This window comes from Mytilus galloprovincialis, chromosome 6 (genome assembly GCF_965363235.1).
Source record: "Mytilus galloprovincialis chromosome 6, xbMytGall1.hap1.1, whole genome shotgun sequence".
NCBI lineage: Eukaryota > Metazoa > Mollusca > Bivalvia > Mytilida > Mytilidae > Mytilus > Mytilus galloprovincialis.
The window spans coordinates 75,436,783-75,445,298 of NC_134843.1; the positions used below are offsets into that span (position 1 = coordinate 75,436,783).

Consider the following 8,516-nt stretch of genomic DNA (forward strand, 5'->3'; position numbering starts at 1 on the left):
AGCAAAGCCCATATCGCATGGTCAGCTATAAAAAGCCCCGATAAGACAATGTAAAACAATTCAAACGAGAAAACTAACGGCCTTATTTATATAAAAAAATGAACGAAAAACAAATATGTAACACATAAACAAACGACAACCACTGAACAACAGGTTCTTGAAGTTTCAAATTATTTTTCACAATACATACAATAAACTCCTCCATAAATCATTGCTGATTATTGTACACACCAATACAATCTTGATAACAGTCGTACATTCTTAAATCACCATAAAGACACTTTCTATAAATATCTATGTAAATAACGTTATCTATCTTAAATAGATTGTTGTATACAAACAAATTTTTACGTATAAAATACGTGTAATGCCCATATTATTTTTCTACGTTATTTTAATATGATGTAAATAAGAAGACTTCTGTCCTATTGTACCTGTAGCTTCCGTCAATCATGGACCAATGAACAAAAATTAACATGATAGGTATATTTGTGCGGATGTATTTTAAGAAACAGTACCAACTTGTTTATTTTTGTCTAGTTATACTTTTTATACCTCATATTTCACAATGTAATGGTTTCGAATGCGTCTCCCCAACTTGTTATAATGAATGGCGGTCGGTAGATATGCCGGATCCAACTTACCGAAAAGGTTTGTGTGGACGGTACTGCAATGTAACATGGATTTGTGATCCTTGCCAGGAATTAAGCAATGATACAGGTAAATTTAGTTTTTTCATGATAATTCGTATAATTTTTTTATTGTTTATTCAAATTACTATAAAATAATTTAAATACAAGGGATGTTCAATTGTAAATATTAATTATGTCTTGAATACAGCTGCGTAGATGTTGCAAACGTAAAATTATTTTGAAGATTAGACTTATCTTTTCGAAAAAGAAGAGCTTTAACAGGTGCTTTTCCTACATTCTTAAAGATGTATTTAGGTGAAATTTAATAAATCAAGAATTTTAAATTAGTACTATAAGCATTAGTAAATGATCAAAATAATCTAAAATATAGATAGGTCATGGAGCTCTTTTTCGAGAGAATTGATTTTTTTTCAATATGGTGGGAAACGCTGACTTGGACTTTTACCTTATATTAACATTGGTTTTATTTTGGGGTTAAATCTAAATTTTGGTGAATGATCTTTTATGAGCTGTTAAGTTATAAATGTGTGTTATGAGTCAAAATATTTTATAATTATTATTTATAAGACCACCTAACTTAAGGCCGTCTGTCATTGCCCTTACAAAAATCTTAAAATAAAATCACAAGATAGGTCAATTTCTACTATTTTGATCTGAGCGTCACTGATGAGTCTTATGTAGACGAAACGCGCGTCTGGCGTATAAAATTATAATCCTGGTACTTTTGATAACTATCTAACTTATTGAGGCTGAATATGCATAGTTTTTATATTTCAAAATGTCAACTGAGACGTAATGCGTCGAACTTAGACAGCCTAGCATCTTCTGTGATGTTTTTTTTTCTATTTTTTAAGCTGCTGAAATTGATGAAATGCTGCTACACATACCAGCACACAAAGATATATGCTCACGTACATATGTAGACACATACAGAATCTCTGTGGCCATAGTGAATAAAATGACAGCACATAGAGGGTACTGTACCTCCATTTATAGATGTTTGCTTTTTATTTATATCTCATGTTTAGTCGACAATCACAGAAAAGAACTAAAATGTGAAAATACGCATTTCTTGCTGTAAATTGGTATTGTTTATGTTATTACTATTATCTTCTGTACATTGGTACTGGCATAAATATACTGATATTGTTTCATTTTTATATTATAGTTTGTTTCTTTGTGTGTTACATTGTAATATTGTGTATAGTTGTGTCGTAGTTCTCTTCTTATAATTGATGCGTTTCTTTCAGTTTAAGTTTGTAACCCGGCTTTGTTTTTTTCTCAATCGATTTATGAATTTTGAACAGCGGTATACTACTGTTGCCTTTATTCATTTAATTGATTATGCTGAATGTTCTGCCATCTTGTTTTATATTGTAAATTGAAAGTGATTAACTATGACGTCCTCTTTATAACAATGATACCGATATAATAAAAAAACAGCAAATGTGTCACAAGATATACTAGTCAACAAAAGAAACGATACAAGACTTTTTTTCAAATTTAAGATATAAAGTTTTCCACTTATATGCCCAATATAGAAGGTAGTAATACTTAATCATTATGGAAATATAAATCCGTTTAAAAAAATATTTTTTTGCTTTCGTGATGTTTTTTGACGATTGTTTTTTTGTTTTTTACAAAATTTACATAAAACGACAATTTGAAAAACAGATGTTTCAACTAATGATGCCAACCCCTCATTTAAAGGTAAAGACAATGTTTGCCATCAATTTGTTTTTAAAAAACATACAGTTTCTTCGTTTATTTGTTTACCAAAGTGCGGCCCCACGAGAAATCGTTAAAATGTATACATTATCAACTGATTTACCATAGACAGTATGTGTAAAGTGATATTCAAAAAACGGTCACAATCTTAAAACTAATCCGAAATGTTCCAAATTTACTGTGTGTTGTTTTCATATCCAAAGCATTGATTTGAGACAAAAATAAAAAGAAATTTTTTTGCATTTTTTGAGATTTCAAAAAAACACTTTTTTTCCCAAAAATTTGAAAAAACAATATTTCAACCCATTAGTTACAACATGAAACACAATTTGATTAGCATTATTGAATATTTTTAAACAAAGCTGAAATTTTATTTAGTACTTAGAAAATTACGTGTCGATTTTTTATTCAACTTTCCGCAAAACTTATTTGCACCCTATAGTCGTTTACAGGGAATTTAGATACTTTCCGACAAGTTTTGATTTTCATTATCACATGTGCATACATTGCAAATGAAAGCTTTTTAAAATAGTGTATTTCATTTTGTTTTATATTTAATACTTTTTGATAAATTTTATTTCAAAGTCGTGTATCGTTTCTTTTGTTGACTAATATATATGAAAACAGTGTATACCTATCTAAGGCCGAATCGTAGAATCTAAGGAATGTTATTAAAATAATCTGATGTACAGTAGTTGTCGCTTGTTTATGTAATTTATACGTGTTTCTCGTTTCTCGTTTTTTATATAGATGAGACCGTTGGTTTTCCCGTTTGAATGGTTTCACACTAGTAATTTTGGGGCCCTTCATAGCTTTTTTTCACTGTGAGCCAAGGCGCCTTGTTGAAGGCCGTACATTGACCTATAATGGTTTACTTTTATAAATTGGTATTTGGATGGAGAGTTGTCTCATTGGCTTTCACACCACATCTTCCTATTTTTAATGATGTTAATTCAGTTTTTTCTTCAAATTATCGATTTTTGAATTTTCTGTACGAGAGTGTTATATTCAAATAAATTGTTATATACTTAGTAATGGAATAGAGAATATTATTACCCTCGTATCAACCAACCAATGTTATTGTATCTACTGCTAAGCTATGAGAAGATAAACGGTATTTGTAAATGAACGATGGTTACATATAAATCACACTACAACCGTAATATAATTGCAACCCATGGAACACAAATAAATCTATACAAATAGTGTTAAGATAATTTTACAAAAGGCAGTCATTTCAGTCACACAACTATTTTTAACACTTTCCCTGAATTCGTGTAGAAATAAGTCAGTACTTTTAACAACTTATTTGTTCCATGCATTATAATAATCTTACTTTAAAATAAAAGTTTTTTCTACCCTATTTACCACTCTGCCTCATAATCTTATTAAGACAATCTTTACACACCTAATTAAATTGGCATTTAAATAGTCGGAACTTGCAAGGGCTGTATAGCCAGTCAAAGTAGTTAGACACTTCCATTTGTTGTTTGATATGTTCAAAGTCTCAAGGTCCAAAAAGAACTATGTCACTTGGACCTGCTTTGATACTATGACTGATACTATTTACTAGATAACATTTTTGCCCGCTACTGAGAATCCGTATATCGCCAGGTTATCGGGATTCCCATGGGTACTCTCTGTGCACCACTTAATTAAAAATCAAAATTTAAATAAAACTTTTAGATATTTAGATAATATATTGGCTCTCAATAAAGACGACCCTAGTATGTAAATTAAAGAGATTTATCCTGTCCAACAAACTTTTAATAAATCTAAAACCAACAATGAACACTTCTTTTTCTGGATCTTGATATCTTAAACGGGAATCTAAGTTTATGATAAAAGAGACGATTTTCATTTCCTGTTGTAAATTATCCAATTTTAGATGGATATCTATTCTTTCAATGTCCTCAGCTGGCATGTCAGTAACTGCTAGTAGTCCTTTGCTCATTTATGTAGCATTGTCATTAGTTTCTTTTGTTACCTACTCTTAAATCGTACTCGGACTTCTTTCAAACTGAGTTAAACTGCTTATTGATATGTGTTTCTTTATTCTACATTAGCTAGAGGTATATGGTATTGGATCTCACAAAACTTGCATCAAACTATAGATAGCTTTAACCTTAGTTTTACACTTATGTATCTTTACCACAGCAATCAGAAAGAAGATGCAAAATATTTTGCCACTTACTTGAGAGAGAAAAAATGGAATTTCGAAACTAGAAATTGCGGAAATAATGTAGTGATATTCCTCTCCATAGGTGACAGACAAGTAAGTGACTACATTTTCTTCTTACGAATGTTCGCTTGTCATGTTTTGGGATTTTTGTCAGATTTTCGGAATCCTCTGGTTTTTACCATTTGAATACCTTAAAAAATTTTGCCCATTGACCCCTATTTTTCTTTTTATAAATCTTTTACATGTATAATTATAAGCCATCTGTTAAAGTCATAAAATCTTTGTTATGTTTTAACAGTTTTTGAGAACTTAAACTTGTCAATGATAAAGCTTTGAAAAATCAAGAAAAACATTTTCCCGTCAAAATTTCTATTGCTAATTTCATGAAAACAAGCACATTGACCTATGTATTTGTTTCACTCTTTTGGTTCCTCTATTAATCCTTTATCAATATATACTAGTGTTATGAAAAGCTTGCTGTATTGAAACTGAGTAGCGAACCTCCTTAAACTTACACTTTACATCGAAGCCGTCAATTGATATTTCACTGAAATAACATGATTTCTAAACAAATGAGAGTACATTCAATGTCAAAGATGCATGTTCAGCTTCCCATAATAGGTGTAAAAAGTAAAATAACAAACTTACAGAACTTCGAGGAAAATTCAAAACCGTAATCAAATGGCAAAATCAACAGCTGAAACACATAAAACGAATAGATAACAACTGAGCAGATATAATTCTGACTTGGAATAGGCAGTTTCCTTTTTTATAGTGGATTAAACATGGTTTTATAGCTAGATTAACCTCTCACTGTTATGACAGTCGCACAAAATTCCATTATATTGACAACGAAGTGTGAACAAAACAAACAGACATTATATTTGTTAAATCTATATATTAGGTAAAAGTGTCAAAAAATGTAAAAGTGTCAAAAAATGGGATACATCAGTTTACATTGTGTTATAATCTTAATCACTATATAAACAAACAAATACGTAACAAAGAAACACAAAAAAAGCAAATGGACTACGCATATTACCACCTTTGTTTTCCCTATTAGTCTTTGTTAAATTTTCACTTTCTATTAATTGTGCAGAATTTATCTACGTTAGACTGATTTTTACCGAGTTTTCTTCCTGCTGTGTTGTGTACCACCTTTAATCATTACCACAGCATTGAATTTGAAGAAGACTACAGCAATGTACAGTTCCCAAATTGCACGGAGTACTCAAATTGCACGGAGAATTCAAATTGCACGGAGTACTCAAATTGCACAGAGTACTCAAATTGCACCTATTCAACAAACATAGCTAAGGAAATATTACAAGTTTTCTTTGAGACTAAACATTTTGTATTTTTTTTATGATTTGATAGTATAACGTCTTTCTACTTAAAATATGTAAATATATCTAAATATACTCAAAACGTTCACAGTATAGATCGACAGGTGAAGCATTCACTGGAAAAGGTAAATCTACGGAAACTTCACCATTCGACGTTCACAAAGAGTCAACTTTAAAAATGAGCAGATAAAATATGTTACAAGCATCCATTTCATTTAAAAAATATATGGACTTATGTCAAATATTTGAAGAAGTAAACCAAACCTTCTGGTATTCGACTTTTAAGGATGTGAATTTAAACAAAGATGTAATTTGGTTACTCTTCATGAGAGAATCATGTGTCGTTTGGAGGTCTGTTCAAACCTACTTTTCTTCTTTTATTTGATTCAATATGGATTCTAATTTAAATGGGTGGAACTATATAGTCACTAGGGATACGTATACAAAATAAACACAGAAAATAAACTTTTGTCTGGATAATATAAAAATGAAAGTGAACAAAAATGTAAAAATAGGTGCAATTTAGGTGCTCTCATGTTAACTAAAAAATATGAAAAATAAATGACATACATAACAATGTATATATTTCCACAACAGGTGTACACATCTGCTGGTGAAGCGGCTTTTAAAGTATTAACAACCAAATGTATAAATAGAATTTACAAGAAAGCTACAAAGGACTTCTTCGCAGACGACAAATTTGGCGGAGGATTGAAGTTTATTATTCAAGAATACAAGTAGGTTGGGTGCGGGAATTCCTCGTTGCATTGAAGACCTGTTGGTGACCTTCTGATGTTGTCTGTTCTATGGTCGGATTGTTGTCTCTTTGGCACATTCCCCATTTCTATTCTCAATTTTATTTGTTTTAAGAAATAAATTGTAATATATGTATATTGGACTTTAACCCCTTGAAGTATTTTTTCTCGTTACTGTTTATCGGAAAATTACTTAAACAATTACAAACAAATATAGCCACATATATCCACAGAATGATAGTTTATCTGATCTTGCTTTGAGCAAAACAAAATTGTTCTCACCTTAAAGAAAATCAGGGAAAATCACACATATTTTACTATTACAAATCAAAAACGAAGATTATTTCGTCTCATTTCTTCCGATTCAATAATTATGTATTTATTATCCTCCTGATGCAGGCAAATCCGGTTATATTTTACTACCAAAAATAAGAGATTTGCTTCACATATAGATCTGAACTTCTTCTTGAAATTGACAAAAATGATCGCCTTCAAACAAGGATACATGAAGAAAAAAGTGACAACTTAAGTTTTGTATGTTAAACTTATCATTTCTAAGAAATGACATAAGCTCTGTCCGACCTTATGTTCTTTAATTAACGCAGTTTATTTGTATCCGTTACAGGCGTACATTTTTCACATTATACGGAACTATTTTTCGACAAAAACTCCTATTTTGTAATGAGGAAAAATAACTTAAATCAATACTACACAGATTCACGATCACGTTCCCGATTTGTTAAACTGAAAAAGTGTATTCGCATCTACCGACGAAAACATATGTTCATTGTCTGTGATAATTTAAGTTAAGAATAGTTCCTATCGTGAAATATTTTACTTAGTTTAGATATGCTTAGTGAAATATCAGATACTAGTAGGGTATACAGCCAGGCTTGAGCTTATGAAATGAATACTAAAATTAAAACTAAATTAAATTCCATTTTCAATAAGTCATTTACCACACAAGGGAGCATATTTGGAAACTTTTCGATTTGAAATATAAAGAAATGTCCCTAAAATACTTAAATTCAGCTTTAATAAAGTTATTACGCATTATTACCTGAAATTATTTCTTAAATGCAGGTCATGACCTGCATTTTCATAGGTAGACAGGTGTCTACTTTATCAATTCAATATAACAATTCATTGCCCTTTCTTGTTTTCAGCATCCTGTATGTGCCCTTTTGTTAATTTTTAATATAATCTAGGTGCCCATTTTAGAAATTTTTGCGCGCTCTAGATGCCTATTTTCAATTTAGTTACCATGCCTTTTTTATACGAAAGGTGAAAAAAACACTATTACATTATCAAGCTATAAATTTGTTCTAATTTCTATAGTTTTATTTCAGGAAAGCTTTAAAGAATGGTACATGTGACGACTCGAAAGAGTGGATATGGGTTTTAGTGGGTAGTTTAGTCGGAGCTCTTACGATTGTTTCTATTTCCGTCTTAGTTTTGAGATATAGATGCAATGGAGGGTGGTCTGGTGGAATTGTCAGTGGTGGTGGTGGTGGTGGCGGAGGCGGGGGTGGTGGTGGCGGGGGTGGCGGGGGTGGAGGAGGAGGAGGAGGAGGGGGAGGTGGTTGTTAATGAAATAACTTTCTAATTACAAACTTTAAGCCTATTTTACGGCTAATGCAATTGTTTGAGAAAATATCATCGTTCAATATTACAAAAATAAACTAATAAATAATAAGAAAGGATTAAATAGACTGAAAAATATAAATTCACATCAATCCATAGCAACAAATTATATTTGTTTTTAAACTTCTTTGGGGATTTTTCGGTATCAATTATTGAATAAAACCTCATGAGTAATGCTTTAACAGTTTCAAAAAGAAAGAAAAAAACA

At 30.8% G+C, this 8,516-nt stretch overlaps 1 long non-coding RNA gene across 1 annotated transcript; it reads left to right on the top strand.

Moving 5' to 3' along the window:
• Positions 1-363: 363 nt before the first annotated feature.
• On the top strand, positions 364-8,167 carry LOC143078318 (uncharacterized). Its single transcript, XR_012979171.1, has 5 exons — positions 364-720; positions 1,508-1,628; positions 4,539-4,656; positions 6,507-6,646; positions 8,014-8,167. It is a non-coding gene; the product is annotated as an uncharacterized LOC143078318 (long non-coding RNA).
• The last annotated feature ends 349 nt before the right edge of the window (positions 8,168-8,516 follow it).